The sequence below is a fragment of the Lissotriton helveticus genome, chromosome 1_1 (genome assembly GCF_964261635.1).
Source record: "Lissotriton helveticus chromosome 1_1, aLisHel1.1, whole genome shotgun sequence".
NCBI classification, from domain to species: Eukaryota; Metazoa; Chordata; class Amphibia; order Caudata; family Salamandridae; genus Lissotriton; species Lissotriton helveticus.
This window is the reverse complement of record NC_136057.1, coordinates 1,645,848,422-1,645,872,334: the sequence shown is the minus strand read 5'-3', so window position 1 is coordinate 1,645,872,334 and position 23,913 is coordinate 1,645,848,422. Positions and strand designations below refer to the sequence as shown.

The window sequence follows — 23,913 nt, the reverse complement described above, 5'->3', positions numbered from 1 at the left end:
CTTGAGCGAGTCCATATTTTTGAATATCTGGGCCTAACCCTGAATGACAAAATGGGTTGGGGCCCTCAAATTGATACGGCTAACTTGAAGCTCACCCAGGCAATAGGGGGATTATTGAAAGTCCAGAAGGGCTGTTCTTCGAAGGCGATAAGCCCACCCCTAGAAATTTACAAAGTACAAGCACGCGCGGCTTTACTGTATGGGGCCGAACTTTGGGGTCATAGCTCAACAAATGCACCGACCCTCACTGAAAATAAGCTTATTAGACGCATCATGGCTTTGCCAACAAACACCCCCTTGGTACCCCTTAGGATGGATCTGGGAATCCTCCCAGTGGTGGACTTAATCTCGAGCCGACCCTTGCTCTATTGGCGCCGGCTATGGAGTACTGCCAAGCTGAGACACTATAGGGAGGAACTCAAGGTACTACTATTGTCACCGTGGGTAGCATTCCGTGGCTGTCTTTTGTGAGGGATTCGTTCCGTGCTATTGGTAGGGAGGGCCTATGGGTTACCCCGGAGGAATCCTGCTTAGCTACCCCAAAAAAAATCCTAGCTAAAGAATTAAGAGATTTTAATTTGACTAGTTTAATCCATGCATCTAGAGTTACGAGTTTAACACATGGGTTCCTGGACTTTAAGTCACACTATCAATTTGAACAGGTCCTCGACTCAATACAGCCTGTATTAACAAGGAGGTTGTTTCTCCAATTTAGAAATGGGACCCTTCCACTTTTTGCAACAACGAATAAGTGGTCAGACGAGGCCTGTTATCTATGCCCAGGATGCCGAGTGGCAGAGGAAACAGAAATCCACGTACTGTTTTTCTGCCCGGCATACAAACAGGCTAGGTCTAAATGGGTTATACAATTGTGTAGAAACTTGGGTATCAGGGATTACTTTGTATTCTATAGGATCTTAAAATCTGATATAGACCCAGTGTATGTGGTTGTAACCTCTAAATTTCTCCAGGCTATGTGGTTAAAACGAAGGTACTTGTTGAAAATTGATATTTAGTCAACTGTGACTATCCTAATTAGTAGTAACTATTTTGGAGCATTTTTAAGAATCATATGATGTGTTTAATAATGTTCTTAAAGTTTTTATCTTACATTATTTTTTTTTAAATCAACTCTTATTTCAAATTGTTTTTGTTTTCAAATAATTAGGGAAGTTTATGCATCCTTCCATCTGCGAATGTCATCACGAGATTTCACTGTATACTCTTAGGGGAAAAGTACTGTTGTTTTTTATTTACCCATATGTGCTTTTATGACTGTAATAGTCGCAATAAAGTTATTATGAATGAATGAATGAATTAGTGCTCTTGTAACGCGGAATTACTTGGTTAATTAAATTCCACCTCTCCGCCAGCGGAAATAAAGTATGCAGTTGTTTCTAAAGTTTAGAAACCACTGCTTTGTTCTTGGTGCCCTTGAATACTCTGCAATAATTAACTTTTAATCACTGCAGAGTACTGTAAGGGCACTGAGGAATATATGCAGTGCTTTCTAAACTTTAAAAACCACTGCATATCCCAGTCTCCTGCGTATGTTATAGTCTGCAGTGATTAGAACTTTTATTCAGCATGTAAGAGGTGGGCGGAAAGTAATATGCAGTGTTTTCTACAGTTTAGAAACCATTGCTTGCCACTCGGTATGTTTGGCTGCACTATTTTCGTCACGTAAAATGAACCCTTGAATCCTTTTCGGGACGTGAGGGTGAATTTAGTACTATTAAAATAGTACTTAATACCCACTCCACCCCGTAGCAGAATTCTGCGAATCTTGTGGAATTTTAATGTAATTACACGTGTTTCTTTCGAATGAAACTCCGCCAATTCTGCCCACCCCTACCTTGAAATGAAAAAGTTCATCAGGGCAGGTCCGTTCTTTGTAACTCTGTCGGCGGTGCATTATTTTACTGCAGCTTGGGTTACTCCCTCTTAAATCACTAAGGGGCATATTATCAAGGGATTTATCTCCGCTTTTTTGGCTTTGAAAGCCAAGAAAGTGGAGATAAAATTATCTCCCTATCAGCAACAGGGTGCTAACACGCAAATTTGCATGTTAGCACCCTTTTTCTCTACGCTTCCCTTGCATCTCTAATGAGATGCAAAGGGGGCGTTCCATTCCAGAGAAAAATAATAGAAGAAATGTTGTTAAGTGACATTTCTCCTATTATCAAGGATTTCGCTAACCCTGTTAGTGATAAAAAAAAGCAGCGCTAACCGCGGTTAGCACTGCTTTTTTTACACCTGGTATTTTCCTGACTTAGCCATGATATCCTATGGAAGGTGGATATCATGGCTAAGTTTGTGAGTCCCTATCATCAAGCTAACGCCAAACTTGGAGAGATTATCGTTGGTTTTCCAGCGATGATCTCTCATTTGGCAGTTAGCGCGAGGATTTTTATCACTTCTGAGATAAACCTTTGGATAAGTGTGGCTCAATGGTTAGAACGGCAGACCCTGATGCAGAGGTCTAGCCCGGGACCAGGGTTCAATTCCCCGCCTCGGCGGGTCTTGGGCTCAAAATTCCACGGACCTGATAAATCTCGCCTCGGTGCCTATTCCAATCATGGAGTCCCACTCTGCAATTCTGGGCAATAGCTTGCTTAATCTCCACAACGGCCCCCACAACGCTAAGGATGCCTGGCCTCCACCTTGGGGGTGCCCAGGAGTGGACACCTCACAGGGAAAGCCAGGATGGGTTCCACAGCGGTATTCGTACAAGCGCCTTGAGACCCTTGCGGGTGAGTAGTGCGCTATACAAGTATCAATTTACATTTAACCTAGCTAATAGCAAGTTATCTCTGCGATAATTTCCGGCGATGCTTAGCGTAAAAAAATTCGTTGCTAAGCATCGTTAGAGATAAATATCGCTAATCGTTGGTAATATGCCCCTGACTTTTAAATGGTCCCATAAAGAACTGGTCTCCAGCAATTGTGATCTATGCAATGGTGATGTGCAAAATCTGAAGCATGTATTGTCGGATTGCCCAAACCCATTAATAGTTGAGGCAAGAAGGCGCTATTTAAAACCAATACGATTTAGATACCGCATTTGTGCAAAATTTTATCACGCTTTTAAACCTTCCCTCAGACGAATTTGTATGTCATAATTTGTTTACATTTTTTAAATTTCTATTGATTGTTTTATGTGTATAGTAACAGAAACTGTTTTATATGAAATTTGTTGTTCTCAGTAGAGAACTAAATCAAATAGATTGAACTTAAACTTGTAACTCTGTCACATTGAGCCTTTAATCTTCGACACATCTTTCATATTTCTGGAATTCTTTGTTAACTTGGAAGCTGAGTTAGAGTTTGGAGGACAGGGTCTTATTCAACAAACAAAAAGGTGTGCTCTTTCCATCAAACTCTCAGTCCAAACTCTCTGGGGCATATTATCAAGGACCGGTGTTAAAATTATCGCTGTTTTATCGGCAGGAAACTGCCGATAAAACGGCAATAATGGGCTTGATAATACGCCCTTGTTAATTCCCATAGAAGCCCATGTTCTGATGTTAACATGGGCTTCTATGGGAATTAACAAGGGCGTATTATCAAGCCCATTATCGCCGTTTTATCGGCAGTTTCCTTCCGATAAAACGGCGATAATTTTAACACCGGTCCTTGATAATATGCCCCCCTATTATTAATTGTGTGAACCGTCATCTTTTCGACAGCAGTGCCCCCACTGGCTTCACCTTCAGAAAGCTTACTCCAGTCATCTAAAGGAGCAGGGACCATCAGAGTAGGAGCATGAGACCACCCACCCTATTTAGAGCAGATGGACCTATGCATTCTTGTTTTTTTCATCACTACCTGGAAAAACCCGTGCAGTACCGAACAGAAACATTTATAAAATGACCCTACAATCTGGGAGAAAACTCCCAGTGTTTGGGGTCATTATTTGTTTTTCAATAACAAACTCCTGCTTTGGAAGTCTGTTTTTGAAAAACAAATGGTTTGGTGCTGGGCAGCGGCCATGCACCAAATTTGTAGTGCTTTCAGAGGATCCGCCATGATGACTGTTCCTCTGAGGGCGCACACACAGGTCACTTCTGGGCTGGCAGTGATCTCTAAATATGGCGGACGGGCGAGATACTTGCCAAACTCTAAATCGGCAGTTATTTGTGGCTGCTATTTGCACTTGCTGTACTCATTACACATTGCTACCCCTTAGTGCCATGAGCTCTGTAAATGTGTACATGAACTTAATAAGTATTAATATAAAAACATAATTCAGTGTAAACTAAGAACAATCTACCGGCTTTCATGAACTTTCTTCAAGAACTTTAGATCTCCATTCTGACTGCCTGTTAACAGGATGCTGGATTTCAATAATGAAATCCCTAATACAGACAAGCATGCAACCGAGGTATTGATAACCAAGACCAGACTAGGAAGAAAAGTCATGTTCGAAGGTGTGGAAGTCCTAATGATGGACATATCAGTCATCTGTCCAAGGATACCAGCCAGCACCACTGGTCACGAAAGAACACAGCTCTAAGCCAAGTGGCCTCAGATCAGACATATGCAATTTCAGGAATGGGTAGCACCTCCTGGGTGTGGCGAAGAGTTCTCCAGTGATTCAAACAAGGAATTATTATGGTCCACCTCGGAATAATTATAGAACAAGCCACAAAGCTATTTGAGAGGAGCACCATTTATCATTCCTAGGCAGGTGTTCGCAGTGACAAACCTGCTGCTGGGTTGCATGGTGGCAGACACCACTCATTGCCACAGCTTCCGGGCTCCCAAAACGCTTGACCTGATTGAGACAGAAAGTGAAAAAAAGCAGAACAACATAATCAGGCGTGTGGGGCCTGCAGACAAACATTCAACCAAGTGACCAGGTCCAGGTTCTAAAAACCTTATGAGGCAAGATTCGCAGATGACTCGTAATTGAAGTGAAAACATGGTCCTTCAAAATGTCTTTATGTTCACGTAGTTCAGGGGGATAATGGTGGCTGAGAAGCTGCCCAAAATACTTCCCATGAGTCATTTGACGTCGAAGGAAGATAGAACACAGATTTTGGGGAGGAGACCAGAAAACCAGCTGACCTCTGATTAGCAATAACAGGTGCAGTCTCATTTCTGCCTTTGGTAATATTGAAAAACGATGTGATATGAGTGAGTATATGATTTCTGATGATCCTGGTGCTGGAATATCTCAGTTTCACTTTTGCTCATTCTTGAAAGGAATATTTTGAATAAAATGGTTGTGACTAGTTGTAGTGCCTGTAAAACAGAAGGCAGACTTAAATTCATGCATCCAATATGATGTAAATATAAATGAAATCCCTTTGCCTCTGACTTGAGTCTGTTTGGACTCAACTGCTCTATTTTTCCTTAAAAGGGTGCTGACCTCTCTCCCACACTTGTTGGCATGCTTCATCATAGAGGTCGCTCCACACTTGCTAACAATGTTGCTGGCGGTCTCAGCATTAGCTCTGTATGAGATATGTTCTTGCATGAGTTGATCCTCCTATTAAAGGGACTACTACATGTGATCAATCATTTTTTGGGAGACCCAGCAAAAATGTTTCATCCCTTATAGGGACTTCATCAGGGCAATAAATAGCTCATTATTGTGTTTTCATCTATCCGACTCTCATCAATTTCAACAAATTAAAAACATGCAAAGTTGTTCACGTCTCGCGCAAAAGCTCGCTCCTGCTTCTTGTTCGAATCGAACAGAGATGAAAACCGTTGGCTGAGTCTGCCATAAAATGATTGGAAACTGGCTTGTAATAAAGAATTCTTTGAAAAAATTCCAGCGCTTGGAGAATAATTTCCAACACAAAGACAATGGCGGCTCGCAGAGAGAGAGCTGCGGGGCGGGGAGTGAGAGGGTCAGGTGGGGCGGGGTAGTGGAGTCGGACATATGACGGCCATGAGTAAAGTAAGTAAATAAATAAATAAAACATTATTTATTTACTTACTTTACTCATGGCTGTCATATGTCCTACTCCACTAAAAAGCATGGACATGTGAATAAACTAATTTATAGTATGTTGCCCTCCTACTAAAGAGTGTTTTAACTTCTACCTGAATGCTACCCCTGTGAGAAGGAGGGATAGCACCGGCTAGACACTTCTGGATGGATGTATCACTACTGATGTCCAACAACACTAAGAAAGCACAGTTAGAGGAAGGTCACACTGTAGTGGTTCATATAGTGCTGCGAAGGCACAAGGAGACGAAGCTAAAGCTACTTGTGAATACCTGCCTCAAAGAAGGCACTACTGAATGCCTACCATACAGCTAATTTCCTATATTTTATAAACCCTGCTTATATGCCATTCCTTGAGTAAGAAGGGCATACTATTGGGGTCCTGTAACACGAACACAGCACTCCTGGGATGTGTCTAAGTGCGGTTAAATAAAGTTGGTGACATATTGTAAATCAGTTAACGCTTGCACAGTGAAGAATAAAAAAGTGCACTACAGAGCACCGTGTTTGGCGTAGTAATTTGCATGCTGTGCACAGCAGTGGCTGGCTACAGTGCTAAACCCACCATGGACAGCCAACTCATGCTGAGCACGGCCTTTGGGGGTCAAAATGTGTAGTGAAATAACTAGGAAGTGCAGTTGAACCACAACTTCCTAAATGTATATCTATATATCTATATGTATTTATATTTGTATATATATATATATATATATATATATATATATATATATTACCTACTGGCGGTCGCCAGTAGGTATATATAGTTAGGATTTTTTCTCTATGGGTTTTTTGAAAATTCTATGTCTAATAACTTTGCCGTTTGTGGACGGAATTGGCTGAAATTTTCAGGAAAATGGCACATTTTGTTTCTGAGCAGCCTTTGAAAATTTGGGGGGGGTTCGTCAAGGGGGGGCAGAGAAAAAAGGGGGGTCCCAAAACGTGTTTTTAACATTGAGTTTTCCATAGGGCGGTTGGCCTCACTTTTAGCCCGAACGGCTGAATGGATTTGCACGAAACTTGGCAAAATTGTAGGGACTGGTAGCCCGATGTGCCTTTTGTAGGTCTCAATATATGTGCTCCAGTGGATTTTGAGAAATTAACGTTTAAAAAAAGATATATATCTGTAACAGCGGACCGGGCAGCGTCCCAGGACGCGTACTTTTCGCGCAACGGAGCTTTGTGAAGGTTCTCTGGCGTCTGTCAACATTCCAAAAAGTCCGTAGCGGCCGCCATCTTGTCTCTCGGTAGGATCGAGAGACAAGAGGAGGCCAAAGCGAAGGGGCAAATGACCATAAGGGGGAATAGTAGATCCTCGCTGACCCCCTACGTTTGATGTGGAGGTTTTAAAAGGGCCCCGCGGGGCAAAAAAAATCCAAAATAATAATAATCGAACGGCTGAATGGATTTGCACGAAACTTGGCAAAATATTAGGGACTGGTAGCCCGATGTGCCTTTGCTAGGTCTCAATATATGTGCTCCAGTGGATTTTGAGAAATTAACGTTAAAAAAAAGATATATATCTGTAACAGCGCACCGCTTCGCGTACTTTTCGCGTTACGGAGCTTTGCGAAGCGAAGCTGATTGGCTCTCCGGTGTCTGTAAACATTCCAAACAGTACGTAGCGGCTGCCATCTTGTCTCTCGGTAGGATCGAGAGACAAGAGGAGGCCAAAGCGAAGGGGCAAATGACCATAAGGGGGCATAGTAGATCCTCGCTGACCCCCTAGGTTTGATGTGGAGGTTTTAAAAGGGCCCCGCGGGGCAAAAAAAAATAATAATAATAATAATCGAACGGCTGAATGGATTTGCACGAAACTTGGTAAAATATTAGGGACTGGTAGCCCGATGTGCCTTTGCTATGTCTCAATATATGTGCTTCAGTGCATTTTGAGAAATTAACGTTCAAAAACAAGATATATATCTGTAACAGCGCTCCGCTTCGCGGAGATAAAATTATATCTGTATTACCTAGCTGTTGCTAACACCAGTTAGCGACGGCTAGTAGGAGATAGCGACCATCTTGGGTCCCACTTTGCATGTGAGTGATATTTATCACTAATGACATGCAAAGTGGGCATGCCAAGATGTTAGCGACTGGAAACAGTCGCTAACATCGCTATCTCCTATTATCAACTTTTGGAAATATTCGAGATAAGCGCGAATATCTCCAAAAAGTAACAGCTGCCCTGAGCAGTTCTTAGCCATGTTATCCAATGGGAGGTGGATAACATGGCTAAGAGCATTAGCTCGGTAATGCATGAATATCGCTGAGTTTTCAGCGATATTAATGCATTGCGGTCGTTTTTTATCGTATTTGCGATAAACCTTGATAATAGCAAGGTTTATCTGCGATAATTTCTGACGGTAAAAAAATCTTTGCAATGCATCGTTAGGGATAAATATCGCTTAACTTTGGTAATATGCCCCAACGTCTGTTAACGTTCGATTCGAAGGAAATCAGGAAGTGTTGAAAAACATTGTCTGCGCCATCTTGTCTTTTTTCAAATGCCACACTTTTGTCGTGCACGGCAGCCATTTTAGATGCCTTGACCAGACCCACTCTGTGCACGCTGTCGATCCTTAGCATGGCTCCCCACCCTCGCAAGCATCTCACCCAGGCAGTGGTCACCCCCGCTCTCTGTCTTATGCATGGGTAATAAACCTCCCCCCATCTGCGCTGCTCTTCCCTGAGAATCACACCCTGTGCCCGCCCGACACCTCCCTTTCGCCCTATTCACTACCGCACCCTCTGACACTCCTTTTCCTCTGTGTCCGATTGTCCAGGCCGGTCCTAGGCTATCAGCTAGCCCTGCAGATGTAGTTTATGGCCACAGCTGTAAAGAATCACCCCTCTTCAAAGGAGTTATAGTAGATCAAGGCCCACACTCGATGAGATCCGTCACAGCAGAAGCGTTGCTATTATCTGAAAACCATCCTGTATTGTGATTGGGGAGGGGACCGAGCGTGAAGCGGAAGATTCCAGGGATGACTCTTTGTACATCAAAGTTTTTACAATTATGTGTCACATTAAAAATATATAGCACTCCGACAAAGTAGTAAGATTATAAAACTTTAATAATTTATAAATATATACAAGAAAACAAAAATAGTAATAACATATAAACATTTTTAGGGAAAAACAACGAAGTAGCGGTCGGCTGTGCGAATAGTCCCAACGCAGCACAACGTCCAGATTTCCGGCGGGGGGTGGGTCATCAGTAGCAAACTGTTGTGCGAATAGTTCCAAGGCAGCAGAACGCGCCGAAATCTAGATGACACGAAAGTGATGTCTAGTAAGTTGCCACCCAGCAAATAACGGCGTGGGGCGTCGCGGGGGGTGGGTCATCAGTAGCAAACTGTTGTGCGAATAGTTCCAAGGCAGCAGAACGATGGCACCAAGGTGATGTCCAGTAAGTTGCCGCACTGGTTTTGGTATCCTACAATGCTGCTCCGAATAACGGCGTGGGGCGCCCCGGGGGAGGCGGCGTGAACGGGCCTCTCCAGGTGGAGTCTCATCTGTTTTAGTGGGGCGCCCCTTTACCGTTTCAGTTGCCATTCCGTCCGCTTTTGGTCCACTGTGTCAAAATCCGCCATTCAGCTGAGTTGCGCCCACTCTTGCGGTGCAGCGATAGGCGGCTGCCACAGGACTCTCAAAATGGCGGCAGGCTCTTTCCTTTTTGGGCGTGGTCCACTGAAATGGCCCTGGGACACCTTGGAAATCGGACGCTTGTCTGCTAGGTCTTGGACCCCATTCTCGAAAGCGTCCCCTCCGCCTTGAGAATTCATCAAAAGTTTTGGGGGCTCCGACTCCTGCAGGCTTCTGGTGGGGAGCGGCTGCCATGATTGCTCGCGGAATGACCACGACGGAGCTACGAGATGGTGGTGCTCTCATGCTGACGCCAGTTTAGTCTGAAACATCCAGAAACAAGGTGGGGCTTTCATCGTTTGGGGGAAAAAAAAAGTTTTCATCCAATGAAAAGTGTTGTTTTTAGGTCATATGATCAAGCCTTCCATCATTAGGAAACCAAAAGTAAAATGAACCAATGAAAAGTTTTATAAACAAGTCACATGACCTGTTATGCGGCATAGGGTATAAAATGCGGAGAAAATACGTTGGCACGTGAGGCGGCGTCAGTAGCGGACTGATGTGCGAATAGGCCGAAGGCAATACAACGCGCCAAGATCCGGATGGCACCGAGGTGGTGTCCAGCAAGTTGCAGCACTGGTGTGGCCATCCTACAATGCTGAAAGTCGGCGTGGGGCGCCCCGTTGGCCTGTGAGTTTGCGTCAGTAGTGGACCGATGTGCGAATAGGCCGAAGGCAGCACAACGCGCCAAGATCCGGATGGCACCGAGGTGGTGTCTAGTAAGTTGTCGCACTTCTGTGGCCATCCTACAATGTTGAAAGTCGGCGTGGGGCGCCCCGTTGGCCTGTGAGATGGCGTCAGTAGCGGACCGATGTGCGAATGGGGCCAAAGGCAGCGCAACAATATTTTCTGACTGACACCACAAGGCGCTGAGATGCCAAGATCCGGATGGCACCGAGGTGATGTCTAAGTTGCGGACTGATGTGCGAATGGGGCCAAAGGCAGCGTAACAATATTTTTTGTATGGAAGATACCACTAGACGTTGAGATGCCAAGATTCGGATGGCACTGAGGTGATGTCTAGCAAGTTGCTGTACTGGTGTGGTCATCCTACAATGCTGAAACTCGGCGTGGGTCGCCCCATTAGCCTGTGAGATGGCGTCAGTAGCGGACCGATGTGCGAATAGGCCGAAGGCAGCACAACGCGCCAAGATCCGGATGTCACCGTGGTGGTTTCATAGTTGAGAGGCACTTCATCTGCAGTGGGGCGCCGAGATCCGGATGGCACCGAGGTGATGTCTAGCAAGTTGCTGTACTGGTGTGGTCATCCTACAATGCTGAAACTCGGCGTGGGTCGCCCCATTAGCCTGTGAGATGGCGTCAGTAGCGGACCGATGTGCGAATAGGCTGAAGGCAGCACAACGCGCCAAGATCTGGATGTCACCGTGGTGGTTTCATAGTTGAGAGGCACTTCATCTGCAGTGGGGCGCCGAGATCCGGATGGCACCGAGGTGATGTCTAGCAAGTTGCTGTACTGGTGTGGTTATTCTACAATGCTGAAAGTCGGCGTGGGGCGCCCCATTAGCCTGTGAGATGGCGTCAGTAGCGGACTGATGTGCGAATGGGGCCAAAGGCAGCGCAATAATATTTTCTGAAGAGAAGACACCAAAAGGTGCTGACATTCCAAGATCCGGATGGCACCGAGGTGGTGTCTAAGTTGCGGACTGATGTGCGAATGGGGCCAAAGGCAGCGTAACAATATTTTTTGTATGGAAGATACCACTAGGCGTTGAGATGCCAAGATTCGGATGGCACTGAGGTGATGTCTAGCAAGTTGCTGTACTGGTGTGGTCATCCTACAATGCTGAAACTCGGCGTGGGTCGCCCCATTAGCCTGTGAGATGGCGTCAGTAGCGGACCGATGTGCGAATAGGCCGAAGGCAGCACAACGCGCCAAGATCCGGATGTCACCGTGGTGGTTTCATAGTTGAGAGGCACTTCATCTGCAGTGGGGCGCCGAGATCCGGATGGCACCGAGGTGATGTCTAGCAAGTTGCTGTACTGGTGTGGTCATCCTACAATGCTGAAACTCGGCGTGGGTCGCCCCATTAGCCTGTGAGATGGCGTCAGTAGCGGACCGATGTGCGAATAGGCCGAAGGCAGCACAACGCGCCAAGATCCGGATGTCACCGTGGTGGTTTCATAGTTGAGAGGCACTTCATCTGCAGTGGGGCGCCGAGATCCGGATGGCACCGAGGTGATGTCTAGCAAGTTGCTGTACTGGTGTGGTTATTCTACAATGCTGAAAGTCGGCGTGGGGCGCCCCATTAGCCTGTGAGATGGCGTCAGTAGCGGACTGATGTGCGAATGGGGCCAAAGGCAGCGCAATAATATTTTCTGAAGAGAAGACACCAAAAGGTGCTGACATTCCAAGATCCGGATGGCACCGAGGTGGTGTCTAGCAAGCTATGCAGTTGAGTTGTGTGCGCACTTGCGGCGAATAGGTCGAAGGCAGCATAACAATGTTTTCTGAATAGGAGACACCACAAGGCGTTGAGATTCGGTTACCACCGAGGTGATGTCTAGCAAGTTGCCGCACTGGTGTGGCCATCCTACAATACTGCTCCGAATAACGGCGTGGGGTGCCCGAAGGGGGGGGGAGCCGGCGTGAATGGGCCTTCCTAGGTGGAGGCTCGTCTGCTGTAGTGGGGCGCCCCTTTACCGTTTCAGTTGCCATTCAGCTGAGTTTCGGCTGCTCTTGATGCTACAGCGACAGGCGGCTGCAAGAGGACTCTCAAAATGGCGGCCTGTTCTTTGGATTTGGGCCTGGTCCACTAAAATGGCCCTGGGACACCTTAGAACTCGGACGCTCGATTTTTTTTTCCTTTCCTGTACATGCAAAAAAAGGTAAATGCCCGGTACGTTACACGCTTCATCTGCCACGATGAACTCTCCAGAGGAACCGAAAAAATATATAGTTGTGGTAACTATACCATGCATCGTCATATGGAGAGGTGGCACCAATTAATTATAGTGCTGCATAAAAGAGAGATTTGGAGGAGAACCCCTGACCTGCTAGTACATTCATCAAAGAAGTGGCACTGAGAGCTTCAGAGGCAAGGGAAACGGTCCCAAATATTTAGAAGAACTTTGGAAAGATTAAAATGACATGTTTAGATTGTGGCAAATTAATTTCATGTGGACAGATGAGTGTTACTCTAATAAATACAGCATATGAACATCATCATAGTCGATGGTTGGTAGAGACATTTTGACTATATCCTGGACCTGCCCGTCCTCGCCCAAAATGGCGCCGGAATAAATGGGACTCGTAACTCCTTGTTGTGTACTGGTTGCAGAACCTTGAAATCACGAGATACGTATGCAGTTTTGAAGCACATGGCGGGCGGGGACGAGAATTGATTGAATATTTCGACATCCCTATTGATATTAAGTTCTGATGTGTTATTGATTACTGTACTGTTGAAAGTTCGAATTAACGTCACCCATGGTACTTGCCCGCAAATGTATATCTAGATAATTTTATTGTAACTGGCCCTGTCGTATTTTAATTATAAAATGTACGTCCACCGATTCCGTAACTGTTAGACACCTTAGTTCTTGCAACCTAATGGCTCGCCCGTTACGTTCCTCTACAGTGTAAATGTCTATTCATCATATACGATTACAGTTTGCTCTGTGGCAGGCCCACGTGGTTATAGGCTCGTATTTGTATAATGAAATTTTCACAATAAAGGTTTTTAAAAGAAAACATGGTAGTAGTATATACATTGGTAAAGTTTTTAATAATAGTGACTGTTTTAGAATCATTAAAAGGCAAGTGAAATAAAGCAGACCAATTACATGAAGGGTAAAAGGTATAATACGAAGGAACGCAGTAAAGATAAATGGTCAAGGGCTGTTGTGTTTTCTATTCCTGCAACATAAAGTGATCGATAAGAATCTCATATTCAGGCTTATCGGCGACTAAGACAGCAGGTCGACCCTCTTTTGCTCAACGGCTCCGTCATGGGACGAAGAAACGCTCTTTTTCTCGAAAAAAGAATATATTTTACTTGCAGGACAGTTGTAAAATTTCCGGGAAAGTACATTAGCCTGGAACATTATAACATATATTTAAGAAAAAATAATGTTCGGAAGTAATGAAAAGCGTAATTTTTAGGTCATATGACCAAGCCTTTCATCATTACAATAAGAAAAGTAAAATGAACCAATGAAAAGTTTTATTAACAAGTCACATGACTTGTTATGCTTACGTTACGCGCTGCGCGCCCCGGATGACTTCCGGATGCGCTAACGCGGCGCGTCATATGACGCATTACGCGACAACGCAGGTACAGAATATAGTCAAAATGTCTCCACCAACCAGCGGTCGGAACACAACCCCTTTCAGCAGGCTAAATAGTTCTGTTAAATGACAACAGAAGGGACAGGCAACAAGAACCATCAGTCAAAGAGGGGAGGGCTAGTTCTTCTCTACCGGGTTACATTGGGGCGCTACCGGAACTGATCGAATTGGTAGTCTACAGTGTTTCTGGATGTTTCAGACTGAAGCTGGGGTTAGCATGAGAGCAGCACCATTTCGTAGCTCCGTCGTGGTCATTCCGCAACCAATCATGGCAGCCGTTCTTTATCGTTATTTTGGGCGGGGTGGGTGGCGGAGCCGAGCTGTTTTGCAGCCATCATTGTGTGGAGTTCAGTTCATCTCACTAGTTTTGTATTTGTCATGAGGGGTTGTTCCTAATGTTTCTATTTTAGCGAGGTCAAAAAGAAATCCCATTAGTGGCCTACTGATTTTGCTCGATTCCTTTTCTTTTTTTTTACACGATTTTTCGTTATCTGCAAAGACTAAACAGAGTATTGCGACTCTGTGTTTGTTTGTAAATAGAGAATGAACCAAAGAGAACTAATTCTAAAACAGTAAATACTTGGATAACAATCAATCAAATGGAGAGAGAAGCAGGCACGACGGATTACAATGGGGGCAAAGGCCTGCGTTAACTACCTTTCACTATCTGCAAAGAGAGAGTACTCCTAATAGAAATGAGGGGGGGGGGCACCATTCAAAGCAGATCAGTGTGCATAAACACGAAAATGTTTTCACTTACCACGTACTTGACATTCGACAGCTTATGATATTTGCTATTAAAAAACCATTGAAATTCACTGAAAAAACCATAGGTTATAGACCATATATAGTTAGGAATTAGCATTTACAAAACCTTGAAAATTCACTGAAAAAACCATAGGTTATAGACCATATATAGTTAGGAATTAGCATTTAAAAAACCTTATTTTACTCACACAAAACCATTGAAATTCCATATATAGTTAGTTGCACTAACTATATATCGCGCACCCGCAATCCACTGCTGATCATGTCACATATTACATCATTCATGACATGGTCAGTGACATCACTGATGACATCACTGATGACATCTCAAATGACATCACTGATGACATCACTGATGACATCTCAAATGACATCACTGATGACATCACTGATGACATCTCAAATGACATCACTGATGACATCACTGATGACATCATCCAGTGACTGTGTGTTTCTGTAAAGTTTAAATATGTTTGATATATTGAAGAATGAGTGGATGTATAAGTGTCTGGATGAAGGATTTAGTAGGTGCGTGACTGACTGTGAGTGAGTGAATAAATGTGTCGTACTAAATGCATGGGTTAGTGACTAAACAGTCTGAATGTGTGCATCAGTATGTCTGTTGTGATGTAAACTGCTGCATGTGTTGATCATTAGCTATACGAGAGGCTATATGTGTTATTGATTGGTTGCCCAAGTATTTGTATGGGAGATTGAGTTTGTGTGGGGGTGGCTGGGAGGTGTGTGACTCTGTGCATAGATGTGTCAGCAGTTGATTCACTAGGTGTATGAGTTCAAGAGTGCATGTGGAAACAGCTACATGGGCATTTGACTGTGTGCATGAGTGTATTGATGAGTGAATGGATATCTCAATGCTACATGTCATAGTAAGTACATATGTAAAACACAGTACATGTGAGAGTTGGCATATATAATTAACTGTGCATGAGAGCCACTGAATGTGTGAGTGGCTGTATGGATCATTGTGAACTTGTATCAGGGATTGTGTAAGAGAGTAAATATGTGTTAGTATATGCTTGAATAAGTAAGGTGTGTATAACTGTATAGTTAAGGAAATGGAGGTGAGATTGTTTCTTTGCATGACTGACTAGGTGTGTGAGTAACTCCATGGATGAGTGACAGTGTGTGAGTGTCTGTATACACTGAGTGTATCTAAGGTTATATTAGAGTCTGAAGAGGTTTATCGTATTAGCACAAGAATGATGTCAAATGAGATGTCATCAGTGATGTCATCAGTGATGTCATTTGAGATGTCATCAGTGATGTCATCAGTGATGTCACTGACCATGTCATGAATGATGTAATATGTGACATGATCAGCAGTGGATTGCGGGTGCGCGATATATAGTTAGTGCAACTAACTATATATGGAATTTCAATGGTTTTGTGTGAGTAAAATAAGGTTTTTTAAATGCTAATTCCTAACTATATATGGTCTATAACCTATGGTTTTTTCAGTGAATATATATATATATACATATATATATATATATATATATATAATACACACATTTATATGCATTCACTAAAAATCCTTTAAGATGTCATCAGTGATGTCATAAATGATGTCATAGCACATGTCAGGAGTGATGGGCTATGTAAGGTCATAAGCAAGTGCTCTGCTATCTATAACTGGTGAATTTCTGTGTTTTTTTGTTCAAAACGTTAATGTTGTCACTGACAAATTCACCTATTATTAACGTTACTTCTACCTTTGTTTTTTTTCAGTAAAGATTTTTTTTTTTAGAAAGATCTTTTTATTGCACCCATTAACATTACTTTAGCCACAGCTCCCTCCCCATCCAGGGGATTAGGTTCCCAGTACCCCCATGATCACGGCATTTTTGCACAAAAAAATTATTTTTGGTCCCAGGGGATCCCTTTAGGGTCTAGAGCATCAGGGTATCCCTACCGTGAGCCGTTATAATATTTTTTTTACTTTAGGACAGGGAACTTGTTCTTGAGTCCGGTAATGACTGCCAGCAACATTTTTCTCAAGTTGCTGGCAGCCAATCAGAGAAATGGCCCAAGGGAAACAAAGCTCCATGGACCAATCAGAACACATATTTGTAAATTGGCACTGTAAATTGGCACTCCTGCAAGATTCTCTTGGAACTCTCGTTGACCCAACCGTCCAGATAAATAATTATTTTTCAACCTTAATTTCTCAAAAACGACTGAATGGATTTACACCAAATCACAAAAGCACAACCAAGACCAACATCTAGCTTCCTACCAAAGTTTGTGCAATTCCACTCTGTAGTTTTTGCTGTAGCCTGTCTTAAAGAAGTCTATGGAAAATGCATGTGGATTTGCGTTTTGGGACCCCCTTTATTCCTAGGCCCCTGCTTGACAGATCACCCCGAAACTTTCCATGAGCAAACTAGTCAAAAAGTAGCACATTTTTGAAAATGTTAGTGGAGATTCGTCAAACGGAGCCAAAGCTATCAGCAACACAAAAAACATTTTTCCTATGGAACAGCTGACCGAACTATAATTACTTAGTTGTATATATATATATATATATGCAACCAAGTGTAGTCTTCAACACCTCCGCTCTCGCGAATGAAATAGACCACGCAACTCCAACGTGAAATTCGGCATATGGATTTATTTCAGTAGAGCCACCGGTCGCCAGTAGGTAGTTATAGTTAGGACCTAGTTTCCATAGGAAATTCACAACATTCTATTTGGAATAACGTTGGCGCCAGTGGACGAATCTTCCTGAATTTCTCCAAGAAAATGGCTTGCTCGGTTCCTCTCCTTCCCTAAAAGTTTGGGGGTAATTCGTCAAGTGGGGGCCGAGAAAAAAGGGGGTCCCAAAACGTGTTTCCCCCATGCAATTTTCCATAGGGACCTTTAGCCAGGGCTACAGCCCGAACGGCTGAATGGAATTACACAAAATTTGGCAGAGAGGTAGAGTTTGGTTCGTAGATTGTGCTTTTTGTTAAATGGTGTAAATCCGTTCAGTAGTTTCTGAGAAAATTGGAAGTAAAATAATAGCGATATCTAGAGTCGGAGTTCAGTACGCGTAGTGAAATCTGTTCAATTAGGAGCACGAGCTGCATGCTGATTGGCTGTGAACTGTCTGTCAACACTCGAAACCAGGAAGTGTTGGCGGCCATCTTGTGCCTCGCTAGAACCGAGTCACAAGAAAACAGTAAAACTAAGTTGAGAAATAAGGGAAGGGGGTAGGGTCGAGATATTCTGACCCTCTAGGCTTGGTCAGGGGGTCGTACATGGATGTTTAGGCTCTATTTTTTTTTTTAAAGAAAAATTGCGGCGTACTCGTATGGAAATACCTACAATTACGAGCAGGAGCTGCATGCTGATTGGCTGTCAATACTCCAAACCAGGAAGTGTTGGCAGCCATGTTGTTTGTCGGGAGAGCAGAGTCACAAGAAAACAGTAAAACAAAGTTGAGAAATAAGTAAAGGGGGCAGGGTAGAAACATTCTGAGCCTATAGTCTTGGTCAGGGGGTGGTACATGTATCTTTAGGCTCAATTTTTATTTTAAAAAAAAATAAAAAATGGCGGGGTATTCGTGCAGTACTTGTACGCGGTGGAAAAGGTTAAAAAAAAGTAGCGGTGGAAAAGGTGAAAAAAAAAGTAGAAGTCCGTTTTATTCATTAGGTCCCGGGGGGGTAAATTACGGGGGCAATTTTACTGCATAATGGGGGCTTGGAAGGTGCCCGAGCACTGGGGAACGGCACTCCTCTGGTTTTATTTTGAAGTATGCGGGGGGGGGTTACGGTCCTACTCCCCGCAGTCTCGGTGAGCGGCACCCCTCGGGTCTTTTTAAAAAAATATATGTTTTGAGCTCTCTCTCTCTCTCTCTCTTTCCTCGTACACGTCACGGGGAATGCCACCTTTCTGGGGCAGTGATATATAAAATGACCTTCTAGCTCCGGGTATCTGCATTGTCTGGAGTTTTTTTATTAATGTTGGGAGGGTGGGCTTGATAATACATCCTTGTAAATTTCCATAGAAGGCTATGTTTTGGTGTTAACATGGGCTTCTATGGGAAATAAGAAGGCCGTATTATCAAGCACATTATCGTCGTTGTATCGGCAGTTTCCTGGCAATAAAATGGCAATAATTTTAACACTGGTCCTTGATGATATGCACCTAAGTTTATTGGTCAAAAAACGAGCAATGGGCCATATTATCAACAAAAGGCGATACATTATTGTCGCTTTTATCGGCAGGAAACTGCCGATAAAGCGGTGATAATGGGCTTGATAATATGCCCTTGTGAATAACCATAGCAGCCCAGGTTAACACCAGAACCTGGGCTGCTATGGGAAGTTACAAGGGCCTATTATCAAGCATATTATCGCCGCTTTATCGGCAGTTTCCTGCCGATAAAAGCGACCATAATGTATCGCCTTTTGTATGTAAAGCTTTCCTTTTTTTTGGTGTAGCAGTTGTACTCTCTTCGCATGCTCAGCGTCATTTCGAAGTTCACGTTTTCTTTTTCTTCAAGTTCAACAAGCAAACCTTTCTTTATATCAGTTAGTAAATCTGTCGCTTTCTTTTCCCGGTACGTGTGATTCATCCGGTGCTGTACTTTTGTACAGTATTAATAGTGATATTTTTTATATATTTATTTGAAAGGTAGTGCCGAGGTGCCAAACGTTGATTACGTACTCCGTCCACCGCCATTTTAGTAGTTTCTCACCGCTGTATTTATTATATCAGTTAGTTAGAATTAAGTAGTTTTCAATCCTAGTCTTGAATATCTTACTATAGTATTTCAACATTATTTTTATTGTGGACCGTCATACCCCTCCCCCACAAAATAAAAGATGTAGTTTTTTTTAATTAACTTTTATTAAACAATAAATATAAACGAAACTCAATTATAACTATATTAGAACTGGCAAAATAACTTAAACAATGTTATAAAGAAATTGTGAAATGGATTCCAAAAGGTGTCCGATTGGTAATCTGCAAAAGAAAAAAGAAAATTAGAGTTTAGAATTATGTAGATGTGAGTAAATGAGCTGAAGCATTAGATGTTGTGGTAACTCTACAGTTTTACGTGTGCAGTGTGACTCGTATATTCCTGTTCTGTTATAGTGCCGCGTTCAAGTGGTGTCTATATGGAAGTGCCTATTGCGTTACTGACGCCCTTTATGGCGACTTATTTCTAATGCATTCCTATGAAGGATTTGTAGATCTAGGCCTCTGTGCTTACCGTTGTATAAACCTTGCGGCCAAACACTCAGGCACTTGGATGCACAACTTCAGGTGGGCTGATCTTCTACACGTCCAAGTAGACAGCAGTGTCTAAGTTTAAGAGAGATAGAGAAATGATGTCACAGAGAGTGAGAGAGAGAGAAAACATTAAAACTGTGTCGCAGAGTCTGAAGTTGAGATTTTTTGTTGAACTAGGGGTAGATTTACTAGCTCCTTGCATCACTTTACCCATGTTAAAAGTGACTCAAAAGTGGCGTAATAAGGTTGATGATCTGTTTGTCAGACTGTTGTAACCTATCTGTTGTCACTGGTCGGAGGTAATTATAGATTTTACAGAGAAGCTGCTGTACACTACGCACTCTGGGCTATAATATCAAGCCTGGGTGACAAAATTATCGGCACTTTATCGGCAGGAAAGTGTCGCTAAAGTGGCGATAATGAGTTTGATAATATGCTCTATGGAATTCCAATCAAAGCTCATGTCAGATGCCCTTCACATCTAACATGAGCTTTGATTGGATTTCCATAGAGCATATTATCAAACCTATTATGGCCACTTTAGCGGCAGTTTGCTGCCGATAAAGTGGCGATAATTTTGTCGCCAAGGGTTGATAATATGGCCCTCTCTCCTTTCATAAATAAAAGTTACACTACAGTATTACGAGTGCAGTGTACCTGGAACATTTTACTTGTTATAGTGCCGCATTCAAGTGGTGTCTATATGGAAGTGCATACTGCGTTACTAACGCCCGTTATGCCGAATTATTTCTAATGCATTGCTATGAAGGATTTGTAGATCTAGGCCTCTATGCTTACCGTTGTATAAACCTTGCGGCCAAACACTTCAGCCAGTTGGATTGACAACTTCATTTCAACAATTCTTCTACACGTCCAAGCAGACAGCAGTGTCTAAGTTTAAGAGAGAAAGAGAAATGATGTCACAGAGAGTGAGAGAGAGTGAAAACAACATTAAAACTGTGTCATAGAGTCTGGAGTTGAGATGTTTTGTTGAACCAGACGTAGATTTACTAGCTCCTGACTCAAAAGTTGCGTAATAAGGTTGTGGATCTGTTTGTCAGACTGTTGTAACCTATCTGTTGTCACTGCTCGGAGGTAATTATAGATTTAACAGAGAAGCTGCTGTACACTACGCATTCTGGGAGATAATATCTAGCCTGGGCGACAAAATTATTGCCACTTTATCGGCAGGAAAGTGTCGCTAAAGTGGCGATAATGAGTTTGACAATATGCTCTATTGAATTTCAATCGAAGGTCATGTCAGATGTCCTTCACATGTAACATGAGTTTCGATTGGAATTCTATAGAGCATATTATCAAACCGATTATGGCCTCTTTAGCGGCAGTTTGCTGCTGATAAAGTGGCGATAATTTTGTCGCCAAGGGTTGATAATATGGCCCTCTCTCGTTTCACAAATAAAGCTAACACTACAGTTTTACGAGTGCAGTGTACCTTGTACATTTTATTTGTTATAGTGTCGCGTTCAAGTGGTGTCTATATGGAAGTGCCTACTGCGTTACTGACGCCCGTTATGCCGAATTATTTCTAATGCATTCCCATGAAGGATTTGTGGATCTAGGCCTCTGTGCTTACCGTTGTGTAAACTTTGCGCTCAAACACATTAGGGAGTGGAGTTCACAACTTAAGTTGGGCTGATCTTCTACACATCTAAGCAGACAGCAGTGTCTAAGTTTAAGAGGGAAAGAGAAATGATGTCACAGAGAGTGAGAGAGAGAGAAAACAACATTAAAACTGTGTCGCAGAGTCTGGAGTTGAGATTTTTTGTTGAACCAGACGTAGATTTACTAGCTCCTTGCATCACTTTACCCATGTTAAAAGTGACTCAAAAGTTGCGTAATAAGGTTGTGGATCTGTTTGTCAGACTGTTGTAACCTATCCGTTGTCACTGCTCGGAGGTAATTATAGATTTTACAGAGAAGCTGCTGTACACTACACATTCTGGGCGATAATATCAAGCCTGGGCGACAAAATTATTGCCACTTTATCAGCAGGAAAATGTCGCTAAAGTGGCGATAATGGGTTTGATAATATGCTCTATGGAATTCCAATCAAAGCTCATGTCAGATGTCCATAACATCTAACATGAGCTTCGATTGGAATTCCATAGAGCATATTATCAAAGCTATTATGGCCACTTTAGCGGCAGTTTGCTGCCGATAAAGTGGCGATAATTATGTCGCCACGGGTTGATGATATGGCCCTCTCTCGTTTCACAAATAACGCTAACAGTACAGTTTTACGAGTGCAGTGTACCTGGTACATTTCAGTTGTTATAGTGCCGCGTTCAAGTGGTGTTTATATGGAAGTGCCTACTGCGTTACTGACGCCCGTTATGCCGAATTATTTCTAATGCATTGCTATGAAGGCTTTGTAGATCTAGGGTGGTGTGCTTACCTTGTATAAAGAGTGCGGCCACCGGAGTTCACCATTCGACTTGAACTCTGCCTCTATACGTCAAAGTATATTCAATAAGTTGCAGAGAATTCCATTGCTGTTGCTCGATAGGCTGTGGTTGCTTCTGAAGGATGTTTGGTGAAGGAAACAAAAGGACATTTTGATTAGTCATCGTAAACTGAGTTGCGTAACTACTATCAAAAGTGAATTTTAATGTGGGTTCTTAATATTCTGTAGTTAAGACTGTTGCTGCTCCAGCAAACAAAGGAAGATAATAGAGGCCTGGGACGGCCTCGTGATGCAGAAAAGAAAATAGTATCATGAACGAACAATTAATAATAATAGAGGCCTAAGCACGTGGCGTAGTACAGAAATACGACACATAAATTCATGCACACACAATTTTTAAGATTAGAGGTGGATAGGACCTCGTGACTTATGAAGAAATATTTCAATTATGTAAGTACAATTTAAAACCATTGAGGGGTAGGAAAGCCATATGAAGGATAAAAAAATAGCATTATGTATATACAATTTACAGTGGAGGCTAATGTTGTGACGTCTTCTCTTAAATTTGCTTCTGTCATCTTTTGTCGTGTCTTGAAAGGCTGCGGTTTTGCTGAGTTTGGGGTGTAATCGACAGTCTGTTTGTCACCGCAGCAGAGGCAGGCAAAAGAGAGCGTGCTCACGTCAGTGCCCGCATTATATGGGAACCGCGGGGCTGATCACACCAAGGCCAGGGCCGTCATTGGTAGGGTTTTCGCGGTCTGCAAGAATGATGGCCCTGGGGGACATGCCATTGGGTAATGTATTGGTTTCCAGGCTAAATGATAGCAAGCATGCTAGGTGGTGGCATGTGGGTAGTGTGGGCGGGCGTGCACCGCGCATGTGCAAGTATGAGTGTGTGCACCAACAATTAACAACAGAGAGAGATGGGGCGGTCTTATAATGTACGCAGAGGCAGGCCCAGAATCGGATCTGCAATGAGTCAGCACTTCTAATCATTCTCCTTAGCGCGCCCTGAGCTCTTATTTGTCCCTGAGAGGGTGATCGCACCATAGTTTGTACTGCTTATCATACTCAGCGTGTACCCGCGCTTACGGTACGAATATGCTTTGACGTTACGCGTCGCATTAAAGCTTCGGTGTGACGTCATGTACGGCGTTCTGTACGCGAAAGGGGGCAATGTTTCTACTTGGTTTAAAACATGTATGTATTTAATGTAGATACTAAGGGCAGACATTTGGGATAACTATGATTTTTTTAAATACTTTTAATAATCCTATATTACTTTTAAAAAGAATTACACAAATCGCGGTAGAACATCATGCGTACTCGTATTGAAAGAGCTGCGCAAGCGCATCATAAGCTTACGCAAAGCCATGTGACTTTAAAAGTAGAGATTTGATTGGTTGTGATGTCATGAGTGATGTCACTGACCATGTCATGAGTGATGTTATATGTGACGTCATCAGCAGTGCATTGCTGAGCTAACTATAACGGAGGAATTTCAAAGGTTTTGTATGAGAGAAATGTTCAGCTAACTATAACGTGTGACAACTAGGGTTTTTT

General features: G+C 43.1%; 2 long non-coding RNA genes across 2 annotated transcripts in view; both read right to left on the bottom strand.

Moving 5' to 3' along the window:
* The window catches only part of LOC144829538 (uncharacterized), a 401,983-nt gene that overhangs the window by 219,276 nt on the left and 158,794 nt on the right, over nucleotides 1-23,913 (bottom strand). The window lies entirely within an intron of this gene.
* Nucleotides 19,560-21,072, bottom strand: LOC144773812 (uncharacterized). The gene is made up of 3 exons (XR_013600067.1): nucleotides 20,724-21,072; nucleotides 19,906-19,997; nucleotides 19,560-19,655 (listed from the first exon to the last, which is right to left on the bottom strand). It is a non-coding gene; the product is annotated as an uncharacterized LOC144773812 (long non-coding RNA).